General features: G+C 36.9%; 1 pseudogene; it reads left to right on the forward strand.

The window, feature by feature from the left end:
• The first annotated feature begins 2,007 nt into the window (after positions 1–2,007).
• Positions 2,008–2,916, forward strand: LOC114701505 (annotated as a pseudogene).
• Positions 2,917–25,421: the final 22,505 nt, after the last annotated feature.

Raw genomic sequence — 25,421 nt, forward strand, 5'->3', positions numbered from 1 at the left:
CATGCTCTAACAGGACTCTTTCAGGGAGGTTCCCTAAAAGAGGCTTGTTCCTGTCAACTCTATTCTGAAAGACCCAGAGTGCACCAGGAATTTCTAATTCAGGATCTAGTGGTGCAAAGCAAACAAATAAATAAATCTCACTGTACCCCAGCTTTACTCTGAAAGACCCAGTGTATTCTGGTAAATCCCAACCCAGGATAGAATGGGTCAAAAATAAATACATAAACAAACAAACAAATAAATTGAACTGTACCCCAGCTATTCTAGAAAAGGTGGTAAAAGTGGTTCTTTCCTCAAAGTACACAGCATCACCTATCATTTGGGTTCATTTATTGGTTTCTTCTCAGCATGTTCTGCTAAGAAAAGTTGGGAGCATTTGATTGATAGAAAAATCTGCTTTACTGGATGGAAAGGCTAGAAATAAGACTGTTTGTTAGTAGCTCACTAAGTATTACTGCCTACAGTCATTTTTGATATTCCTGACTGAAGTTACCTTAGTAACATATGTGAAACTGCTGAGCTGTCAGCCAGATTTCTGGTCTTCATCTAGGGAGTTGGAGGCCTTGAGCCATTTTATTTTATTGTGGTTGGAGGTCTCTACTTATGTTGAGTACTGCCTCATCCAATGGCTTTCATTATAGGAATGAGTTTTTTGCTTGTTTGGACACTCTGCACAAGACAATAGATTGATTTTTAGAACTTATTTGTTCTCACAAGGCAGCTTCTCTTTATAATTGTAGTGGGGCCTGAGAGTTGACTGCTGAAGCTACAGTCTGTCTAAGGGGTATCCAAATGATAATACACCTGTGGTATACTTGCACTCATTTTGCAGGATCTGAAAGAGTAAAGTGCCAGGTTTTTTTTAATTAATCTTATTGAGATGTGAGTGTGGGTTGCAGTCACCACTCCCCAAGACAGTCAGGCTGGGCTAATCATGCCATATTGTATACTTTTGATAGTGCTGAACCAAATCAAGGCAGAAGTGTGAAAATGAGTCCCTTCTTAAACTTCTGAACTTGCTCTCTGTGACTTGGGGCACTTGGATCAGTATATTGAGGTTACTTAGTGCTCAGTTGCAGGAATAAACACCCTAACTTTTCACATCCATATTTGGTTCCTGGTGGGGGTATGCACACTATCGAGTCAAGGTTACAGCACAAGCTTGCCTACAGAGACACTTTCAGATTGAAGGTTCCTGCTTTATGTAACCTGGCACCAGGTGTGATGCTGCTGTATGATAAAAGTCTTCCCTGACATGCCATCCAAACATTTCTGAGCAGTGCTTTAGTCTGATCTCCCTGTCTTGTTTTCAGGTATAGCATAAGGAAGCTGAAGGATCTGTTGAGAGCATCTTGTTGCGAGTCATCAGAGGTTGGACTGGATGTGCCAATACTCAAGGTGAGAACCCAGGAAGTCCCAACAGCCAAACATGAAGGGAACCATTAGCTATCTCAGCCATTCTTTTGGCACTGAGAGAAAAATATAGGTACTTTATGTAGATCCCCTCTTCTTCCTTCTGACTCAATGAAATAGTCTTTTGCCTTAGGGAAGGTGAACCTAACAATCACACAGAACTTTCTGAACCTCACAATTTATCAAGGTGATGATTAGGCTGGTCTCCCATCATAGGATCAAGGGACCACTCTTTACTGGGCTATCTCTCAGTTACCCTTGAATAGGTGTAAGGAGGTGTAAGGTACCCTCATTGCTTTCTGTTGAGCTCAAACTCCTAAAAACTTGTTCTTAAACTTTGTCCCAGCCAAGAAGAGGGTAGACCCTGAGTAGCCACGTTTCTTCCTCTTTCAAGGTCTCAATGGCACATGCAAGGCAAGAATCATTTGGCTCTAGAGAACTACCCAAGCTAAATCCTGTAATGGGTATATTTGAGAGTTGCCCAATGAACAGCTGTCAGAGTCCACTCACCTTCTCTCCTTATCCCTCAGGCCTATGAGTCTTCACTGCTGTGACTACACATTCTCCTACCTGCTGTTACCAAAGAAAGTCAGGATGGATCATGCTGGGGATAACCAGGGGTGCAATCTCCTGAACAATATTCAGGCCCCAGGGGAGGAAATGGGCCTAGAGACTGCACAGGTTGCCATTCTTGAAGCAGTGGAGGCAGAGGACACTGCCAACATTTCAGGGGAGGTAGCTGATGAAGGAACACAAAGCTCTCCCCAGAGTTCTCAAAGAGCCTCCTCTTTTCCCCCTTTTATGGGCTCCACTGCAGGGGTACCATCTGGTGAGGCTTCTGTGAACCAAATACAGGATGTGGAAGACACTTATTTCCCCTCAGAGGCTACATTAAATACAAAAATAATTGAGTTGCTGCGATTCCTGTTCCTCAAGTATCACAGGAAGCAGCTAGTCAGTGAGACAGATATGCGGGATATGATTATTAGAAATTAAAAGGAGTACTACCCTATGATCTTCAATAAGGCATATGAGTGCATGAGGCTGATCTTTGGCATTGACATGATAGAAGTAGATCCTGATGATCACTCCTATATCCTTGTCACTGCCCTGGGGATCACTTATGGTGGGTTGCTGCATGGTGCTCAGGGCATACCCAAGACAGGACTGCTAATAATCATTCTTGGCATCATCTTCATATAGAACAACTGTATCAGTGAGGAGAGATTCTGGCATGTATTGAATAAAATGGGGCTGTATGCTGAGCAGTATCATTCCATATTTGGGGAGCCCAGGAAACTCATTTTTGAGGATTTTGTGCAGGAATGGTACCTGCAATATAGGCAGGTTCCTGGCAGAAACCCTCCTTGCCGTGATTTCCTGTGGGGCCCACAGGTCTATGTTGAAACCACCAAGATGAACATCTTGACCTTTTTTGCTAGGGTCACTGGGAGAAGTCCCAGATCCTATGGCGCCAAGTATGCAGAAGCTTTTTTTTTATGAACAGTTAGAGATGACCTAGGCCAGAGTTACCTGGAAGATGATGCTACTGCTGTGACCAGTTCAAGTGCACTAGCAGTTTCCAACCAAGATCAGGTTAGGCAGACACAATGATCTAAGTAGTTGACCCTCATTTGAGAGCTGGCAAGAGGGGAGTGTAAATCATTCCACTCTTACTGTTCCATTTGGGTGATTTGGGGATTCTTGGTATTTCAAAATGTTGTTGCATTTATGGCATCATTCATTAGATTGAGATGATTTTTTCCAAATGACATTAGTAATACCTCTATGGTTGATTCAGGTTAGAAGAAATATATTATTTTGAAAACAAATTAAACTGCCTTCTAATTTGTAATATCACAAGAGACTATGGCATTGAAATTGGAATTTAGTGGACCATGGAAAAGAACTTGGTGTTAACATTAAAAACAAAATAAAATTAATTTTCCGTTGTCTTACTATATTCACGTTCTCATTCTGGTTAACTAATTAAAATTATGGCTAATCTATGCTAGATGAAATCTCTTCCCCAAACTGTCTCTGACTACCTGCTCTTTCCAAGGCCTGTTCTTAGCAGTGGGACATAGGAGAAGCCAGATGTCCCATCACCTGTAGAAAGGGTAAGTGCAGGAGAAAGACAGAAGTCCTTTTAGGCTTTAGGAGGACTGCAGAGTGGTTTCCAAGGGAAAGCAGCATAGTGTCAACATCTTAAGCCAAGGCAGTTTGGAAGGCTCAGAAATGACAATTTCTTCTTGGGGGCAGTTGAATTTAATAAAATTACAAAGTCAAAAATGCCTGGCCTTTTGATGGTATGACTGATTTAGGGCTGAGAGAAGAGAAAACTATTTTGAGCAGTTCCTTTGGATGGTAGACACCGTAGGGAGGAATCAGACTAGGGTGTTGCTAATTGGTAGAATGCTTATGTAGCAAACACATATCAACTAAAAACACAACCAAAAGGTGGAGAAGTGGCAGAAATTGGAATTTCAGATGAACACACCACCTAGACTGCATAGTTTGCCTCCATTCTCTGGAATAGGTTTCTGCTACATGAAGGAATCATGGAAAAGTGAGACCCAGAACTCTTAGTGCCTCTGCTGCCTTCCTGCTAAGGAGATACAAAGGTGATTATTAAGCTAATGGCTCAGCAGTTAAGAGCATTGACTGCTCTTCTAGAGGACCAGGGTTTGGTTCACAACTGTCTGTAACTCTAGTTCTAGGGGACCTAGAATTCTCACACAGACATACATGCCACAAAACAATGCAGATTTAAAAAAAGATAATGTTAACTGTTTCTTATGTATATGGGGGTTTTGCCTGCATGTATACTAACTCAAACATGTGTCCCTGGTACCTAGGGAGGGCAGAAGTAGGTGCCAGATCACATGGAACTAGTTATAGATGGTCATGAGCCTCCATTTGAGTGCTAGAAAACAAATTCTGGTCTGCTGCAAGAGGAGCAAATTTTCTTAACAGCTGAGTCTTTTCTCAAGCCCCAGATAATGTTAAACTTAAAAATCAATCAATGAAGCAAATTAAAAACCCCATATCTGTGTGTCAATACATATGTGTGAGTATGGATGCATGCCATAGTTCGGGTATGGATGGCAGAGGAAACCTTTCAGTTTGGGTCTTGCCTTCTACCTCATTGAGGCATAATCTCTCCTGTTTCTGATGCTGCACTATATACTTTAGGCTAGCTAGGCTGAGATAGTCTGGTCAGTTCTCCCATCTCTGCCTCTCATTTTGCCAAGAAACTGCTAGCATTACAGATTCATTCTGCTTCAGCCTGCTTTATTAGTTCTAGGGATATAATGCAAATCATCATGCTTGAGCAGCTAGTACTTTTAACCTATGATACATCTCTCTGACCCTAAGGAAATAATTCCATTTAGTTAGTTCAGTACAGTTTTGCCAACTCTAAGGAGATGCAGGTTTTGGGGGAACAGGTGAATGATTGAAAATAATTCTTTGGCTAGAAAAGCAGATAGGGAGAAGAACTGGTCCTTGACTCACATTCTATGAACCTTCCTGTTAGGAAGACTAATTAGCACCCAGATTTCAATGTGCCCAACAAAAATGAGGGTTTGGGGACTTTTGTTCCTGAAATTTCATTGTGGCAGATTTGCTATTCTATATTCCGCTCTGTTACATATTATCTGATATGTCCTTGAGAACAGTACCACCCCAGGGTAGAAGGGGCTGCAATCAAATACTAATGGAAATAACAGCCGCCTGCCTTTCACTATAGTTTCCCAACTCAAGGCACTGCACAAGGGCCTTTCTATGCAGGGCACATATTCTAGATGTTCTAATTGGCAGATTTTTACCAGACTTAATCAGGCTTTATCACATTTCCTAGGTTAAGAGACTGGAGGCTCCCAGGATGGGGAATTTACATGATTTCTCACTAATAAATTACAATGCTAGGAGAAGACCAGGAGTCTCTATACAACTGTAGCCTAGGCAGTTCTCAATCCTCCCAGACCAAAGCTGACCCTCTGACTCTTAATAACAGGGCTCTTCATAGTGTCTATCAAGCCAGAATAGAAGAACTCTCAATGAGATCAATATCACTGAAAAATCCCCTAACAAAAACTGAATGCACAGATCCAACACAATTAGGAGATTGCCCCAGGTGTGGGTATTTCTGTCAAGTCCCTGTACCCTCTTGTGTCTCTTTCCCTCAAGAGCCTGCTCTTCCATCTCTGCCTCTTATTTGATATTCCTGTTGCCTCCTCTGGAGGCAAACATCCCTGCTCAACCAGAGGCCACTCCTGCCAGAAGACCAGATAGGCCAGCTGTCCTCTGACAACCACTCCCATCACTATACCCCCTGCCTAACCACAGGCCACATTTGCCAAAAGACCAGGAAGGTCACCACCTTATCTTCAGTCCCCTTTCCCTCTTCATGGCCATATCTGTAGTACAAATCTTCAAAGGTCTTATTACTAAAAACAAACCTGGAGTGCTGTGGATATTGTTCTGCGTAAATAAAACACTGATTGGCCAGTGGCCAGGCAGGAAGTAGGCGGGGCAAGGCGAGGAGAATTCTGGGAAGTGGAAGGCTGAGCATAAGGAGACACTGCCAGCTGCTGCCATGACAAGCACCATGTGAAGACGCTGGTAAGCCACGAGCCATGTGGCAAGGTATAGATGTGGTGGTAATCTAATTGTACTGAAATATTATTTTGATTGTATGTTAATAAATAAAGTTGTCTGGGGGTCAGAGCTATTAGAGCCATAGCAAGAGTGTGGCAGTGGTGGCACACGCCTTTAATCCCATAAGATCTCTGTGTGTTCAGGGATATAGCCAGCATTGGAGACATATGCCTTTAAGACCTAGGGGGCTGTACATTCAGACAGTGACGAGGCAGTCATGTGTTTGGGTTTACAACCAATGAGAAGGCAGGACAACATACTATAAAAAAACGAACCGACAGGAAGTAGGTCTCTTTCGCGAAGCTGGGACAGCAGGAGGAAGGGTGAGATTTTAGCTCTGAGCTCTGACCTCTCGGCTTTCTCTTTTACATTGATAATAACTTGTCAAAAGGAAACATCCCCAAAATTAGTCTTGGGGAAAGGTTTTTGTTTTTGTCTTTTAGGAGAATGAAGGTTAAGGAATTTGAAGAACACTGGACAAATGAGACAACTGAAGAAAAGGGACAAATCATCTATCCCAAGAAACAGAGTGAAATGGTGTATGGGTATATATTATCTAAAAAAATTTTATGTCTTCCTAAATGTTTGTTTCTGCTTTTCTCTAAAGATTTAACACTATTGGTCTTCTAACAGTCCCAGTTCAATTAAAATTTAAAGCTGACTTTGGAATTGGAGAATGGCTCTCTCCTTCTTTAAAATCAAGCATGTTGTTAAAAGGAAAATGCAAACTCCCTGTATCATGCCAGAATAAGAGCCATCTTCTGCTATGGTACAGGACAAAAGCAAAATTATTTTAGGGACTATTCTATTACTAATCTCAACTTTTTGATTCTATTCTGATTTTTTAAACTTTTCTCAAAGTATTAATTTTATATCAAAATTTACAAGATTTATATATATATACATTTTAAACTTTGTTAAGATATGAATGGTCATATAGAGTACTAACTAATTCTAGAAAAAAGGCTAGCTGCATATATATGTTTTTGTGTTCGAGTCTCTTATCAGTTTTCTGCAGGAAATCATGGCCAGGCCTAACATCAACTGAAGTCTCCAGAAAGAAGATGGGGCCCCACAACAACAACAATTCCACATGGACAATAATAATATCATTAAGCTGACAAACATCATCCACAGATCAGCTTTGAACTATAAGATGCTCAGAGCAATTTTGAGATGACTAGCTGAGATGATCCAGTCTCAAAGACTACTTGAATAAGGACTTGAGATAAACCCTGAACTTTGGCATTATACACAGACTGGATAATGAAGGATATAGTTACCTCTCCTAGAATTTGACAATTAACCTAAAATTTTTCTTTCAGGATAAAGAAAACTTCGCCCATACCCAGCAGGAAGCAATTTTAAGAATACGACGCCCACATTCCCAAAGAGGTGGTGTGGGGCGGGTGGATTTTTGGTCTTTTTAATGGGTTTTGGGTCTGGGATAATTTTCAGTATTTAGGGGGGTTGGTTACAAGTTATTGTCAAGGGTTAGGAAAAAGGCTAAGCAAAGGAGATTAGATTTAAGGTTCTTGTTTAAAAAAAAAAGAAAGAAAGAAAGAAAAAAAAGAAAGAAAGAAAAGAAAAAGACAATTACTAGTTTTAAATACTTTACATTGGATTGAATTGTTTTATATTGTATACAAATTTGAAACTGATATTGTTAGAAAATGCTATATGTATATTTCTAATTGTATTTATTCCATTCATTTAACAATGTAATGCAAATTTCTGATCCTTGAATGTTATTATTATCAACTATTAGGATATAAAGAAATGAAAGCTAGTAGTTAGACATTATCATAGAACTTGTAGTCATATTAGATATGTTTTAAAAATTGAGCAGAGATGTATTAGACAGGTCATCTTCAAACCCTTCAGAGATCTACAGAATATGGCATTTAAAATGTTTTAATAACTTAGAAAATTTTTCTTTTTTGAGACATGTTGGCTCCTGGCAGTACCAATCTACTTTAGAGAAAATATGGGCATTGAAGAAACTGCATATGGAGTCAACTTTCATTCTGGCAAAAGTTAGCCACTGGACAACAAAGTATCCTCGAATCAACAGGACAAAATGGACAGACAGATCACGAAACAAGGGACTACTGATTCTTGCCAAAACAAGTGTGGTTATGGCTTTATCAAAAGGCATCTTCTGAGGCCAGGACAATATGGCCCCATCCCTGAAGTGGCCTTCGCATCCGTAAAAGGTACAGTGCCCTTTTCTTCGAAGGCAGCTTAACAGGCAGAGGGCCGATGGATTCTGTTGTACAATGGAACAGCAGCTGAAAGCTCATGCCTCTCGAAAGTAGACTGGCATTTAATAGAGGGATGTGGAGAAGAAGGGGATGCTGAGATGAAGCCATATATACACAGCCAAGAAGAATGGACAGCTGAATTAAAAAACTGTCAACAATTTCTAGAATTTAAAATCCTGAATCATGACAGGACACTAGTGGAATTCAGGTGTTTCTGGTACGTGGACTGCTCTCACCCAATGTGAGGTTGAACTGTTGACCTTGTGTACATCCTACTTCACAAATGAGTCTGTCAGATACACTGAGCCTATAGGCTGAAGATGATGCCCCAACACTGCGGAGAAACCTCAGGTGACTGCCCAGGCAGCTGGCTGTTTCTGTCAACTCACAAACTTTTTGGAAGTTGCTTGCATGCACTTCCTGTTTTTATTTTTGTTAGCTAATATTATTCCCTTCTTGGGTCTCTGAGGGAGTTGAAGATTAGTTAGTTATGGTTGAAGATTAGTTAGTTATAGTTGAAAATTAATTAGGATAGAAAGTACATTAGATACATCTCGGAATTACCAAAATAGGATAGATAATGGAATTATTTTCTCTGATTTGTCAAATACCTGTTTAGGTATTTATTACTTGTATATATTGTATATAGTTATTGTACTTTTGTATATAGTTTTTCTTTTGTTAGTTATAACCTTTTGCTTTTTTTCTTTTTATTAAAATAGAAAAGGGGAAATGTGGTGGTAATCTAATTGTACTGAAATATTATTTTGATTGTATGTTAATAAATAAAGTTGTCCGGGGGTCAGAGCTATTAGAGCCATAGCAAGAGTGTGGCAGTGGTGGCACACGCCTTTAATCCCATAAGATCTCTGTGTGTTCAGGGATATAGCCAGCATTGGAGACATATGCCTTTAAGACCTAGGGGGCTGTACATTCAGACAGTGATGAGGCAGTCATGCGTTTGGGTTTACAACCAATGAGAAGGCAGGACAACATACTATAATAAAATGAACCGACAGGAAGTAGGTCTCTTTCGCGAAGCTGGGACAGCAGGAGGAAGGGTGAGATTTTAGCTCTGAGCTCTGACCTCTCGGCTTTCTCTTTTACATTGTTTCTGTGTTTCTTATTTAATAAGACGGTTGGTTACATCTATATATAGATTTATAGAAATGGATTAATTTATGCTATAAGAACAGTTAGCAAGAAGCCTGCCACGGCCATACAGTTTGTAAGCAATATAAGTCTCTGTGTTTACTTGTTTGGGTCTGAGTGGCTATGGGACTGGCAGGTGACAGAGATTTGTCCTGACTGTGGGCCAGGCAGGAAAACTCTAGCTACACTGGAGTCAGGTATTGGGGTGAATGTTGAAAGATCAGAGAGACAGAACAAACCACAGCTAACCTCACCTTGCCATCAGCCAATCCTGTTTCCTCAGGCTGGAAGCCTCTGTGTCTCCATCTGAATGGATCTCAGCTGAACTACTACTAAAAGACTGAAAGCTTAACAAGGCTCTAGTTTCTGGTCCTCATGCCTTATATACCTTTCTGCTTCCTGCCATCACTTCCTGAGATTAAAGGCGTGTGTCACCATACTCAACTGTTTCCAGTGTGGCTTTGAACTCACAGAGATCTTGATGGATCTCTGCCTCCAGAATGCTAGGATTAAATGTGTGTGCTACCACTGCCTAAACCTATGTTTAATATAGTGGCTGTTCTGTTATCTGACGCCCAGATAAGTTTATTGGGGTGCACAATATATCAACCACACATATCCCAACCCTCAGCTCGAGTGGAAACTCCCTACTGGACCAGAGACCACACTGGCCACCAGAACTCCAGCCTCTAACTCAGGCACGGACTCCCTGTTATATCAGTGCCCAAGCTTGACGCCAGAACTCCTGCCACCAACTGAAGCAGAGACATTGCTTGAAAGAGACCATGCCAGCCACCAGAAGTCCAGCCCCAACTTGAGTGGAGACCCTCTGCTCAACCACAAGAGATACAAGCCAAATGACCAGAGAGGAAACAGAAACCAAGTGTCTTGAGCAAGAGTATAGATACATGTAGTTAGTATAACAAAAGTTTTATTATGCTGGGGGTCATCACACAAGATTCACACTCTAAATTCCTAACTATAATCCTAAGCCTACCTCCCCAAGGGTGCTCACCTCTGCATTGTATCATAGCTGAAGGTCAGGTCCAGTCTCTAGTCTCTGATTCTAGGGCCAGGCACCTGTGGCAGAGACTTTCCAGGTACAGAAAGAATGCACAATTTAATTCTCAAGGGTATGAGGACCCATGTATTTTTCATAAAAAAAAATGCCTTGTTGTGTTATAGTCTTAGAGTTTCTACTATTGTGAGAAAACATCTGACCAAGAAAAGCAACTTGGGTGTGAAAGGGTTTATTTCATCATACAGCTTACATTCTATCATCCAAGGAAGTCAGCACAGGAACTCAAGGTGTGAATCTGAAGGCAGGGCCTGATGCAGAGGCCATAGTACGTTTCTGCTTAGTGTCTTGCTTCTCTTAGATTATTTGTCCTGTTTTCCTATAGTACTCAGGAACACCAGTTCAGGGATGGCAGCACCAACAGTGATCTGGGCATTCATACATCAAAACACCAATTAAGAAAATGCACCACAGGCTTTCCCACGGTCCAATCTAGTGGAACTTTAAAATGGCTCTCGCTTGTGTCCAGTCTACATAAACTAGTCATTACAATTGACCCTTTGTTAATTTAACACACAAAGCCAACACTGTTAAACCATAAACTTTCAAAAATAGACTTTGAACTAAAATTGATCAAAAGAATATTTAACCAAGAAGTGATTACTATCTCCTAAACACATATGTACCAAATTCTGGTTTACCCAGTTTCATAAAAGAAAACAACAACAGTGTATTACTTAAATAAAAGACACAAAAAAATCAACCTATTAATAGTAGGTGATTTCAATACTCCATTTTCTCCAGTTCAGTAGAAAAGTCATCTGAACAAAAAAATAAACAGAGAAACATTAGAATTAAATGACATCAAATATTAAATGCACTTAAGAGAATTCTACAGAATATTTCACCTAAATATAAAAGAATACACATTCCAGCACATGGAAGTTTTTCTAAGATAACACACATCCTGGGAAACAAAACAAAATATTTATGAATTCAGAAAGATTAAAGTAATTCCATGCATCCTATATGACATTAATGCAACAAAACTTTAAATTGACAGCAAACAAATCTGAAATTAATATCTAAAATCATGGAGATTAAATTACTCAGTAAGGAATGATGAATTAGTCAAAGAAGAAACCAAGAAAGCTATAAAAAGTTTCTTGGAACTAAATGAAAATGAAAACCCAATACAGCACAACCTGTGGGATTTTACAATTAGTCCTTTGAGGGAAATTTATAGTTCTACCTGCCTACATTAAAAAATGAGAATGACCACACAAAAATAATTTAATTATGGAACTCAAAAATTTGGTGAAACAAGAACAAACAAAGTTCAAATCCAGTGGACAGAAATAAATAATAAAAATTGGAGCAGGAATTAATGCAATAGAAACAAAAAAATTATAAGAGTCAACAACACAGTTGTTTCTTTTAGAAGATAAACATCCTTCTAGAGATTAGAAGTATACATAATATGGGGTAATATTTTTTACTGTCAAATTTCCCAAATGAGTCTGCCTACACTGCTGATCAATGCATCTGCAAGATAAACAAGATTAACAGACCCTTGGTCTAACTAATCAAAAGAAAGAGAGTATGCAAATTAACATAATCAAAAATGACCATGGAAATATTACAACAGATACTAAAGAACTTAAGAATAAGAAAATATTTTAAGGATCTGTACTCCATTCACTTGGAAAATGCAATAGAAATGGATGGATTTCTGGATTCAGGCAAACCATCAAAATTAAATCAAGAAGACGCCAACAGCCTAGACAGAGCCATAACAAATGAGGAGATTGAAATAGTAATAAGAAGACTTCTAACTAAAAAAAATTACAAGACCAGATGGATTCACAGCAGAAGTTTACCAGACTTTCAAAGATTTATAGTTAATGTTTAAACTACTAAAAAAAAAAGAAAAGAAAAGAAAGAAAAAGAAAAAAAGGAAAGAAAAGAAAGAAATAGGAGCACTCCCAAATTCATTTCTGAAGCTAGTCTCACTCTAATACCAAAAGTAGATAAAGATACAACAAAAGTATGAACCAATATCTCTAATGAACATAGATTTAAAAAAAATCCTCGATAAAATACTTGCAAACCAATTATGGAATATGTGTCTTAGTTACTTTGCTATTTCTGTGAAGAGAAATCATTACTAGTGCAATGTATGAAATAAATCACTTAATTGGGAGCTGGCTTACAGTTTTGGAGGGTGAGTTTATGACCATCACGGTAGGGAGCATGGCAGGAAGCAGGCAGGCATGATCCTGGAGCAGTAACTGAGAGTGCATATCTGATCCACAAACAGGAGGTGGGCAGGGACACTGCTGTGGGCTTTGTAAACCCCAAAGCCTACATATATTGACACACCTCCTGCAAAAAGGTCACACCTCCTAATCCTGCCTTAATAGTAAATAAACTGGCCACCAAACATTCAAATGTATGATCCCACTGCTCTTGTTCTCATTCAAGCCACCACAATACAAAAACAAAACAACACACACACACACACACACACACACACACACACACACACACACATGCACACACACACACACACAAAAAAAAAAAAAAAAAAAAAAAAAAAAAAAACTACTTACCATGATCAAATTGACTTGATTCAGGGATAGTTCAATATACACAAGTCAATAAATTTAATAAACCACCTCAGTGGACTTAATGATAAAAATATCATGATAAACTCAATAGATGCAGAAATAGCCTTCCATGAAAATTCAACATGCCTTTATGATAAATGTTGGTAGCAGGACTAGACCAAACATATCTCAACATAATAAATGCTATTTATGAGAAACCCACAGCCAACATCATCCTAAATTGGGAAAATCGTGAAGGAATCCCACTTAGGTTAGGTACGAAATGGGAATGTCCACTGTCCTTACTCATTTTCAATATTATGTGTGAAGTACTAGGTGGAGCAACAAGGAAAAGGAGCGAACTAAATGGATACAAACAGGAAAAGAATTCAAATGCTCCAGATTTCCAGAGAAAATGATATTATACTAAGAGATCCCACAAATTCTGCCAGACAACTTTTAAAAATGATAAACCATTTAAACAACATGGTAGGATATAGAATCAACTTGGCCATGCCATGTCTGGAAGAAAATATGAAAGAACACTATATCCCTATCTCTTTCTCCTCCTGTTCTTACATTTTTTTCTGCTCCTTTTTCTGAATTGGTCCCTGAAATTTGGAAGCTATTATATAGATGTCCTATGTAGGGTTCATGCTTCAACAGTCATTAATTTTCAGTACTTTTTGACTTGATAGAATTCTCTGCAGTAACTGCTGCCTATTGTGAAAATAAATATCTCTGATCAAAACTAAGAGCAAAATCCATTAATGGACACATACACAAAAATATTTCCAATGGATTTTGACAGGCATGTACATACAATTAGAGAAATATATGCAGTAGGGTCTATTGCATCTGCAGCCATGGGCTTTTGATCAGGTTTTCCATACCAGACATGAATTACCCTCTGTGTAGCTGGCAGTCTCAAATCTAATTGGAATGTATTTGGTTAACACAATAGCAGACTTGCCACTATTGCATTAGTGAGCATTTCTTACTTGGAAAATAACATATCTGTAAGGGTCAAGAGTTGAATAAGATCTAACTACCTGTGTAGTACCTTTGGGTACTATGAAGGGTAGCCAATAGAGAAGAAGTTTATCACTCATTTCTAGTTTGATTTAGCTATGTCTTATGACCAAAGTATGTGGTATTTTCAGCAATCAGTCTTAGTTCTAGTGTTAGTGGTCAACCAACAATAGTGGCAATAACCTGCATTGCTTTGTAGAGATAGTCAAATTCATGATGAAAAAATCCCTTGATACAGAGGTTTTAATTCAATAATCATTGGCTTCTATCAATAGTTTATCTATCTATGCAGATTATCTGGAAGAGATTCTTTCACTTTTTAATTTTACTTTTATAATTTGAGAGTTGAAAATTTCACATATATGTATGCAATATACTATGAACACAATATATGTCATATTTCTAAATATATTTCAGAGTATTGAGAAAAAGATAAATTCTGAAAATTATGGAAATCTAAACTATCATGAATATTTTTCCTCAAATTATAAAAAGGTAGATATAATCAGAAATGATTCCAAGTAATACATGATGAATAATGCTTGTAAATGTGAATGAATGGAAAATTGTATTTTAAAGTTAATATTTTTGTTAAATTGCCATGTATATACTTTTTGGATTTTAAGCTTCATTTAATAATATAAAATAATGTATGTGTTTACAAACATTGTCATCTAGCCATTTAATAACACTTATGAGAAAGAAACTCCAGAAAACTATTTCTTTATTTTACATGGATTATAGAACAATATATTTAATTTTAATTATACACTTAATATTCTGAGTTACATTTTAGTGTTTTCTAAAATATAATACTAATACTTAAAAAAAATCCACTACATTAAGAAACATGTGGACCCCGAACCTTAGTTTTCACCTTAAAATAGCATTTGCAAAGTTTACTCATGTTATGATGGTCAATGGCATTTCATTTAGTTTGATGTTAGTACTCATCATATTAATATACCATTATTTATTTATCCTTTCATTGTTGGTAGACATTTAGATTTTTCTAGCATGTAACATTATAAACTAGTCCTAAAGACATTTTATATATGCTGTTTGATATATATTTGTTTGCATTTTCTAATAACAGGGAAAGAAGTTGAAATGTCATCAGTGTTGAACATTTTCCACTTACTTGTTTTGCCTTAACTCATATATTTCTGATTTTTGTTTTCCATAAAATATGCTAATGCTAATGTTATGAGCATAGGAAAAGCACTGTTATCTAGCTTGAAAATAAGTTACATTTTAATAGCTTCATAATTGTACATCAAGTGAAATTCATTTATAAGTTAAGGTAAACTTAATTTTATGCCTTTGTGGACATGCTATTTTGAACCATATTTACTTATGCATAGCCTCCATCATTCACTTTATGGCTAACGTTATAAACATACAGATTAAGACTTTCTATTTATGTGCTGTAATTATATCTTTGCCAAATCCTTCAACCTATATGTCTTCTTTGTGAAATGAGAATAATATAATCCAACATATAGTGTTGTCATGGAGATTGAATAAATATGCTAATTTGAAAACACCTGCTACATAATTTTACATAAATTTCATTGCCCCCTCCCACTGCTACCCCCTTATGGACATATTGTATATCTCTGTGTTCCATAAAACTCTAACTTTACATTTCTATTTCTGCATTTACATATAAATTATTGAGCCCTTTAAAGGGAGATTGCTCTGCTATAAATGAGTGTGTCTTCTTGAAATTCTTAGGTTAAAATCCTAACTCCTTGGGCCTATAACATAGCTCTTTGGGTAAAGATGCTTGTTGGGAAAGCTTAAGGTCCTGAGTTTTATCCCCAGAACCTACAGTTGAAGGAGAAAACTGAATCATAGAAGTTGTCTCTTCAGTCCTCCATACATGTGCAGTGTCACACACAATACTTACACTCACACACATATGCACTAATAATAATAATAATAATAATAATAATAATTTTAATAAACTGTAAAACAACCCCAACTCACGAATCATCGCATTAAGAGGGAGTACAGTTTAGTAGTGCTTATTTCATGAGTATCATGCATTGGTGAATGGGATTAGTGCTGTTATATAATCAGCTCAAAGTGGTTCTGTAGATGTAACCAACCATCTTATTAAATAAGAAACACAGAAACAATATAAAAGAGAAAGCCAAGAGGTCAGAGCTCAGAGGTAAAATCTCACCCTTCCTCCTGCTGTCCCAGCTTCCCGAAAAGAGAGCTATATCCTCTTTTTTTTTTTTTTAAAGAGAAAGCCGAGAGGTCAGAGCTCAGAGGTAAAATCTCACCCTTCCTCCTGCTGTCCCAGCTTCTCGAAAGAGAGAGATAGGGCATCTTCTTTAATATTGTAACTATAATTCTTGCTCAGTAATTGTTTTGTTATATGTAATTTTACCATGTTAAAGTTAAAACCTTCCTTTTTAAAAAAAAGAAAAAAGAGGAAGTGCTGTGGATATTGCTCTATATAAATAAAACACTGATGGCCAGTGACCAGGCAGGAAGTAGGTTGCCAGGCAGGAAGTAGGTAGGACAAGGAGAGAGGAGAATTCTGGGAAGCGGAAGGCTGAGGGGAGAGACACTGCAGCCACCGCCAGGACAAGCAACATGTAAAGACTCTGGTAAGCCACCAGCCACGTGGCAAGGTATAGATTTATAGAAATGGGTTAATTTAAGATATAAAACAGTTAGCAAGAAGCCTGCTGCGGCCATACAGTTTATAAGTGATATAAGCGTCTGAGTGATTATTTTATATGGGGGCTGTGGGACTGCGGGGCTTGGGGAACCTGGAGAGAAGCCGTCCAGCTACATGGTTCCTTTCTCCTTTCAACTCTATTATGAAATATCAAAAATATACCATCTATGAAACATCTGTAAAGAGCCCTCATCAGTCCTGAAATTCACTGTAACTTTCACCTTGGATTTCTCAATTGCTAGATGTGTAAACAATAAATTCCTATTGTTAAGTTTCTCAGTTTGCAATATTGTCTTATAGTAGCCAAATGGACTAAGATGTAGTACATGGTGTGCTAGTTAAGAATGTAGACTGTAGATGCTAACTCACTTCAAATTGCATTTTTCTACATACTCAGAATTTCACATTTGACCAGTTTCAATTATTTTTTCCACAGTGTCTTACTTCGAAAATGGATATAATATGGGAGCACCTGTGTTAGTGGATTGTATAAGTATTAAATGATACATGCAATGAACTTGAGACAACACTGGATACACTTGATAAACATCCTGAAATATTGGACCTCTTATCTCACATTATGAACAAAATCATCTCAAAATGGATTATAGACATAAACATAAAATAAGAGCTAAAACTTTTAGAACAAAACAAGAGAAGAATTTCCTGTTGTTGATTTTTATAATGAATGCTGTCAATAACACTTAAAGAATAAGAAAACCCACCAACACTGAACAAATAGGAATACTTTAAACTAAAAATCCTGAGCATAGGACATTAAACTATCAATGTGAAAAACCACCCTACAAAATGGACCAAATAATTGCAAATGAGTTATGCAATGAAGAGTTTATATCTAAAGTGTATATAAACAACAACTCAATTGTAAAATATTAAATAAATGAAACACAACTAACACAGACCTCTTAGTTTCAAATTACAAGTAAAAAGACATATTTTGATTTCTGTTTGAAGACATCACAGTCCATGGCCACTTTATTTCATTACTTTAGTCCTGAAGCAAGCTGAACATCATGACAGTGGAAATGTGCTGGCTAAGGAATCTCTTACTTCATGACAGTGAGGAAGCAATAGAACAGAACATGAAAGACCCAAAATCCAGGAAGACTCTTGAAGCATATGCCACTGTGAACCACTTCCTCTGGCAAGACTTTCTCCTAGTTTATACCACTTCTGAATAATGTCATCAAATTATTAACTCATTAATGGATTTGACTACTTACAGGATTATATTCTTTATGACTCAATCACATCCAAAGGCCTGAGAGTAGGCAATCAGCTTTTAATAGATGAGCCTTCTGCATGGATTTTAGGTACAGATCATAGTAGAATATATATGAATTAATTTGCTATATGAAAGGATGTTCAACATCATTAATCATCAGGTAAACAAAAATTAAATCATTTAGAACCTTCTGAGGATTTGAAACAAACCATAAATATAAGAATTTAAAGAAGTTGGGAACATTGTAAACTGTTGTAGAAATATGCACTGGTGGAACTACTTTGGAAAAGAGTACTGAGATTCTTTAAAAAATTAAAATAAAACTACTATCTGAATGATAATTACATTAGTTATATATTTGATATTAGTAGAATATAATAAGATTCTTAAAGAGATAGCTACACTCACATGCTAATTGAAACATTATTCATAATAGTGAATATACCAAAACAAACAATGAATGTATCTGCCAGAAAATGAATGGATGAAGGGAATGTGGTATGTATTATATACAACAAAATGCTATGCAGCATATAAAATGGAAACCCTGGCATATAGGACAACAGGGTTGATTGTAGAGGTCATAATGCTCTTGGGTGACCATGAACCAGACACTAAATAGCCCAAGGACCTAGGATAAAACTAAAGACTTGTTTTCTTTAAAAAAAAAAAAAAAAACACTAGTGATAAAACAACTCCTAATGACATTCTGCTATACTCCTAGATCAGGGCCTTGTTCAGCCATCATAGTGAAGATTCCTCCTGCAACAGATAGGAACAAATATAGAGACCCACAGCCAGACATTAAACAGAGAATGTCTGTGGAATGTCTCCATCAAATCCCTCCTCTCAAAGCTCAGGGAACTCCGTGGAAGAGAAGGCAGAAAGAGTGTAAGAGCCTAAGGGGATAGAAGATCCCAAGAAAACAAGTCACTCTAAATCAACATGAGTAAAGTTCACATGAACTGACAGAGACTAAGGCAGCATGCACAGGGCCTGCACAGCTCTGCACCAGGTCCTCTGTGTACATATCTGTCTTCCAGTTTAGTGTTTTTATGGGATTCCTGAGTATGTGAATCAATGGGTCTATGATTCTTATGCCTTCTCTTAGGCTCTTTTCTTTCTGTTTGATTGTCCTCTCCAACTTCAATGTGATAGTTTTTGTTTTCTCTTATTAAATTTGAATCTGTTATATCTTACTAAAAATTAAAAAGAAATTCTCAAAGAACTAATAAAAATTAAACTCTCCATATACATAGTACTTTTAAATAAACAACATATTATGATTCCATAAAAACAACCTAAATTTTATGAATCTACTGTTAAATTAATTGCAAATATAAACAAAGAAAACTAACAGTTAACGTGGAAGGTTAATACCTCATGTTTCAAAAGCTTTATGCAATAGAATAAAAATACATTGCTCTATAATATATTTTGCATGGATGAAGGGAACTACATTTGCAAAATAATTCAATAAACTTTACAAAAAACAGTGTAACTTCTAAGGGTTCATGCCTTTTCATTTTTATAGCAACCATTGGTAAAGTATAATTTTTAAAATAACTAAACACAGTGACTATTGTCAAAAGTTAAATATTTAACAATACATTTGCAATTTGAAATTAAAGATGCTGATTTTATGTTCTTAATGAGTAATAGTAAGATTTCCAATTTAAAAAAAATGAGCCTTATAAAATATATTGCTCTCCAACAAACTGAAAGCTCTATACTCTGCTTGTAGTGTTAATGCCAATTTCATGATGATGATGATGATGATGATGATGATAAAAATAATAGTGAATTGACACATTTTGAAATCAGAAAGCTATCTAAGTAAGTAATTTTTTTAATCTAAGTAACCACAATGGTTTCTTTTACACTGAGTGGCTTGTTTATGATCTCATAGAAAATTGGTTTTATGGTCAATTAAAAGTATATGGCTATATAAACTTAATAAAAATCAGGAAATGTTGATACTACAGATTATATAAAGAGTAGTAATATTTGCCTCTGATGTTACATAATCAAAAACTACTAGAAGGGTTATGTTTGCTTTTTACAAGCACATTAAATTTTAAACAGGTATCATGAGTTGCATAGTCATATATACCTACAAAAATTAGGTAGCTCAGATTTCAGGTTTTTTTCTTTTCTTGAGCCTTAGAAAGAAGCATATAATTTTCCATTTAGTTTATTATTTTGTCTTCTCTTTTTCTCTGTACTTTGGCCAATACTAGTTCTCTGTGTTAATTACCATCTACAACAAATAGAAGTTTCTGTAATAGCACACATAATACATTCAAGCAATATGAGAGGTAGCTAGTAGGGATGAAACTTTAAAGTTAATATCAATTTGATTATTCCAGATTCTGTGACTCAATTATGTGCTACCTTCAGTGACAGACTTTTACTATCAAATTTCAAAGGGCAAGCAAGAACATTGCTACTAGTTTTTAATGTCCAGGATAAAGCAATGGGATCTCATTACCCAACAACTCCAAAGGAAGTAACCCATTGCATGTACTGGGCTTTTCATTTATTAGCCATTGGTGTCTAATAGTGGTAATTGCTGACCCATAATAGACTGACTGCATTTTATTTTTTTTTTTTATGTTTCAGAAATAAATATGATGGGGGAATGTCTTTCTGTACTCTGCAAATATGTGTTTCTCTGATTGGTTGATAAATAAAGCCATTTGGCCCATGGCAAGGCAGCTTAGAGGCAGATGGGAAATTCAAAGGGAGAGACAGGAAGAAGGTGGTGGGGATGAGGGGGTGCCAGTGAGCCACCCAAGGAGCAACATGTAATGGGATGCAGGTAAAGCCACAGAACATGTGGCAATACATAGATTAATAGTTATGGGCTAATTTAAGATATAAGAACTAGCTAGCAAAAAGCTTGTGCCAGGGCCATATAATTATAATTAATATAAGCCTCTGTGTGTTTATTTAGGGGATGTGAGTGGTTGAGATTTGTCCTGACTGCCAGCAGACCGGGACACAGGAAGTCTTCTGACTACATAGATATATTTTAGGAAGCATTTATAATAGTAGGTTTTCACAAGACCTTTTCAAAAAGACTTTAGGATTATCCATCCCACCCAGGTTTTCCTAGTCTACCCTGTCCTCCTCTCTCCAACTCTAATTTAACCCTTCCTTCCAATAATTACTGTTGTAGATATTATACCATGGCATTCTATCTCCCCTCCTTTGAAAACACCTCCCAATGCCCACTTAGTAATTTTCTGACCACTATGGGTATTCCAAATGAATACCTGAATTATCAGAAGATTCAAAGCTAATAGCAAAAGAAAACATGGAATATTTGTCTTCCTGGGCCTGGGTTAGTTTACTCAAAATGATTGTTTTCATTTCCACCCATTTACCTGCAGATTTAACTGCAGTTTTCTTACTAGCTGAGCAATACTCCATTGTGCAAATGGAGTGTAAACATTGTAGCCAGAAGTTTCTCTGGTCCCACCCAGCCCCATGGTCCCATGTTCCTCAGGTTCCATTTAGGCCCACAGTCCCTCAACCACTTATAAAATAATCATTCAGAGCCTTAATATTACTTACAAAATGTTTGGCCTATGGCAGGACTCTTGCTAGGTAGCTCTTACAATATTACTGAACCCATAATTATTCATCTATATATTGCCATAAGATATGAAGTAGATCATTGAATCTACTCTGAGAAAAAAGATAAATGATAGAATAAATGTGTAGATCACTGAATCTACTGTAAAAAGAAAAAGGGGAAGTTATAAAAATGGCAAAAGGTAGATTACTGAATCTATTATGAAAAGAAAAAATACTTTTAAAAAGGAACTACTTATTTTACATAGGACAAGTAATGAAATTTTTTTGTCTGAGTTTATCAAATGTTACTGTATTAGGCATTGTATATATATATATATATATATATATATATATATATATATATATATCTTTTGTCTGAATCTGTGAAATGTTAATGGACTAGACATTGTTAATATAATTTTTGACTGTATATACTGTATATACTTATTGGATAGTTTTTATTGTATTAGATATAAGCTTTTTTAATTTTAGACAAAATAAGGGGAAATGTGGTGGTATTGTGTTCCCCAAAATATTGTGCACCCTAATAAACTTATCTGGGGTCAGAGACAGAACAGCCACTAGATACAAAGGCTTGAAAATGGTGGCATTCACACCTTTAATCCTAGAATTCCAGAAGTAGAAATCCCTCTGGATCTCTGTGAGTTCAAGGCCACATTGGAAACAGCCAGGCATGGTGACACATGCCTTTAATCCCAAGAAGTGAGCCTTTAATCCCAGGGAGTGATGGCAAAAACAGAAAGGTATATAAGGCGTGAAAACCAGGAACTAGCAGCATTTGGCTGGTTAAGCATTTGGCTGGTTAAGCTTTTAGGCTTTTGAGCTACAGTTCAGTTGAGACCCATTCTGGATGAGGACTCAGAGACTTCCAGTCTGAGGAAACGGGCTCAGCTGAGGAATTGGCAAAGTGAAGTAGCTGTGGCTTGTTCTGCTTCTCTGATCTTCCAGCATTCACCCCAATAACTGGCCTCAGGTTTGATTTTATTAATAAGAACTTTTTAAGATTCCTGCTACAGCCACGTGTTCCATGGCTTTACCTCCATCCCATTATATGTTGCTCCTAGGATGGCAGTCTAGAGTCTCTCCAGACTCTGCCTTTCTGCTGTCATTCTCCTTGGATTTCCCCCCTGCCTCTAAGCTTGCTATCTTGCCATAGACCAAAGCAGCTTTACTTATCAACCAATCAGAGCAACACATTTTCACAGCATACAGAAAGACATCCCACAGGACCATATATTCATTATCTATTCATCAATTGAGGGACATCAAGATTGTTATCATTTCCTAGTTACTGTGAATATTGTGGCAATGAAGATGAATGAGCAAATACAAATATCTCTGTTAAAGGATATTGAGCTTTTGGGTGTATGCCTAAGAATGGATATACCTGGATCCTCTGGTAGATGTATTTCTAGTTTTTTTTTTTTTTTTTTAAGAAATTCCACAATGACTTCCATAGTAGTTGTGCCAGTTTGTACAACAACAGCAGTTAATGAGTGTTTCCCTTTATGCAGTCACACCAGTATTTTTCTTCATTCATTTTTTTGTTTGATCTTAGCCATTCTAACTGGAAGTAATATAAAATCTCAAAGCAGTTTTAATGTGCTTTTTCCTGATTACTAAAGATGTCTTCTTAAGTTAATTCAGTTTTCTTTATATAAATGGATAAGTAGTTTGGCAAACTGAAAGAGTAAGAGGAAATAAATTAATATCATGTCTAGATTTCACAAAGACATTAGCAGTACAGTAAATATATTTTTTCAAGTACACTGCACATATGAAACTATGATTTGAGTAAATATTGCTTTTACCCTTTCACTACAGGCAAAAATAGTTGATGCATATATATATATATATATATATATATATATATATATATATATTAGAATGTACCACATAGTAGACAGTAATTAATCATTTTTAAACATTTTTCTAGGTTTTTTGGATTATGTACATATATACATTGTAATTTGATTTTATATCTATATATATAGTCAAATGGAAGGATGCCACCTTCCATCTTTTCCCATTACCCCTTGCATTTTCTTCTTAAAGCTTCATGTCCTATTATTTATTTGTTTGTTTATTGAGAAATTCATGTATGAGTACTCTATTTACAATATTTCTCCTCTCTCCTGCACACTCTAACTCCTTCCATGGCCCCCACTTTTTCTCAAGCTCTCAGACTCTTATTCTTTAGTTACTGTTGTTGCATACACACACACATGCATGCACACACACAATTTTTGGAGTTTATTTAATGTTGCTCATACCTATGCATGTTTAGTAATATTTGCTTGGGATTACATAGCCTATCAGATAGCTCATCACTAAATGAGATAGATTGTCCCTCTCTCAGCAGTCATTATGTACTTGTCCCTTTCACCTAGGGGTGGAAGTCCTCTATCCAAGGTGGTATGTCAATTTGTGCTGTCATTTTCAAGTCTTGTTCAAGCATCTATATTGATGAGATTTCATGGGTCCACTTTTCTGTCAGATGTAGAAGATATTCTTGGAGCAGATATTATGGTCAGTCCTCTAGAATTTACAGTCTTTCTGTTTCCCCTTCCAAGATGATCCATGAGCTTTTTATATAGAGGTTGTGCTGTAAATGTATATCGTCTAGGGCTGAGTGTGTCACCGTCCTTTTTGCTTTGACAAATTATGTCTTTCTGTAATGGTGTCAGTATGCTGTAATGCTGTAAAAAGAAGTGTAGTTAGTGGGTTTTTTTTCTTCTTTGTTTTTTTGGTGGGGGGCAAGCAGCTCCCAAATAAACACACAGAGACTTTGTGGTGATATTTCATTTGTGCTCTAACAAAAAAAGCTTGCCTGGAGATCAGAGGACAAAGCCAGCCACTATATTAAACAGAGTTCAGGCAGTGGTAGCACATGACTTTAATCCTAGCATTCGGGAGGCAGAGATTCATCTGGATCTCTGTTACTTCAAGGTCATACTGAGAACAGAGGCAGGCATACCACATGACTTTAATCACAGCACTAGTTAACCCATAGAGGTCCGGAGGTCTGTAGAGACTGGAAGTGATAGATCTGGGAGGAAATAGGAAGTGATGTAGCTTGGCAGAGATAGTAAGTAAGATGGCAGGTCACAGAAAGATATATAGGCATGAGTATCCAGGAAGTAGCTCTCTTGGGCTGAGGATTTCCTAGTGGTAAGAACTTGTGGCTGGCTTGCTCTATTCCTTTGATCTTTCAGGTTTTGCCCCAATATCTAGCTCTGGATTTTTTTTTATTAATAAGACCATTTAGCAATTCATGTTACAGGACTTACTCTTACTTATGAATGCCCATTCTTAGTGTGGCTTGTTGCTAGCCAGCTTTTCTAACTTAAATTATTCAATTTCTCTTTAACTACATTTTGACTCTGGGATTTTTACCTCTCTCTATTCTATATATCTTTCCCTCCTTCTTACTCTACAGCTGAATGGTTGGCTATGTGCCTGGCCCTGGTGTCCTCTTCTCCTTTTATCACTCAACCCTCCTTGCTCTTCTTATGAGCCTAAGTTTTTTCTTCCTATAAATTCTTTCTGCATGTCAGTCACACCTGTTTCTCTCTCCTACTTAGCTATTGGCTGTTCCACTCTTTATTAGGTCAATTAGGTGTTTTAGGCAGGCAAAGTACCACAGCTTTAAAGAGTTAAAAATATGCAACATAAAAGAATGCAACACATCTTTGCATCATTAAACAAATATTCCATAGCATAA

Source organism: Peromyscus leucopus, chromosome X (genome assembly GCF_004664715.2).
Source record: "Peromyscus leucopus breed LL Stock chromosome X, UCI_PerLeu_2.1, whole genome shotgun sequence".
In the NCBI taxonomy this organism is placed as follows: domain Eukaryota; kingdom Metazoa; phylum Chordata; class Mammalia; order Rodentia; family Cricetidae; genus Peromyscus; species Peromyscus leucopus.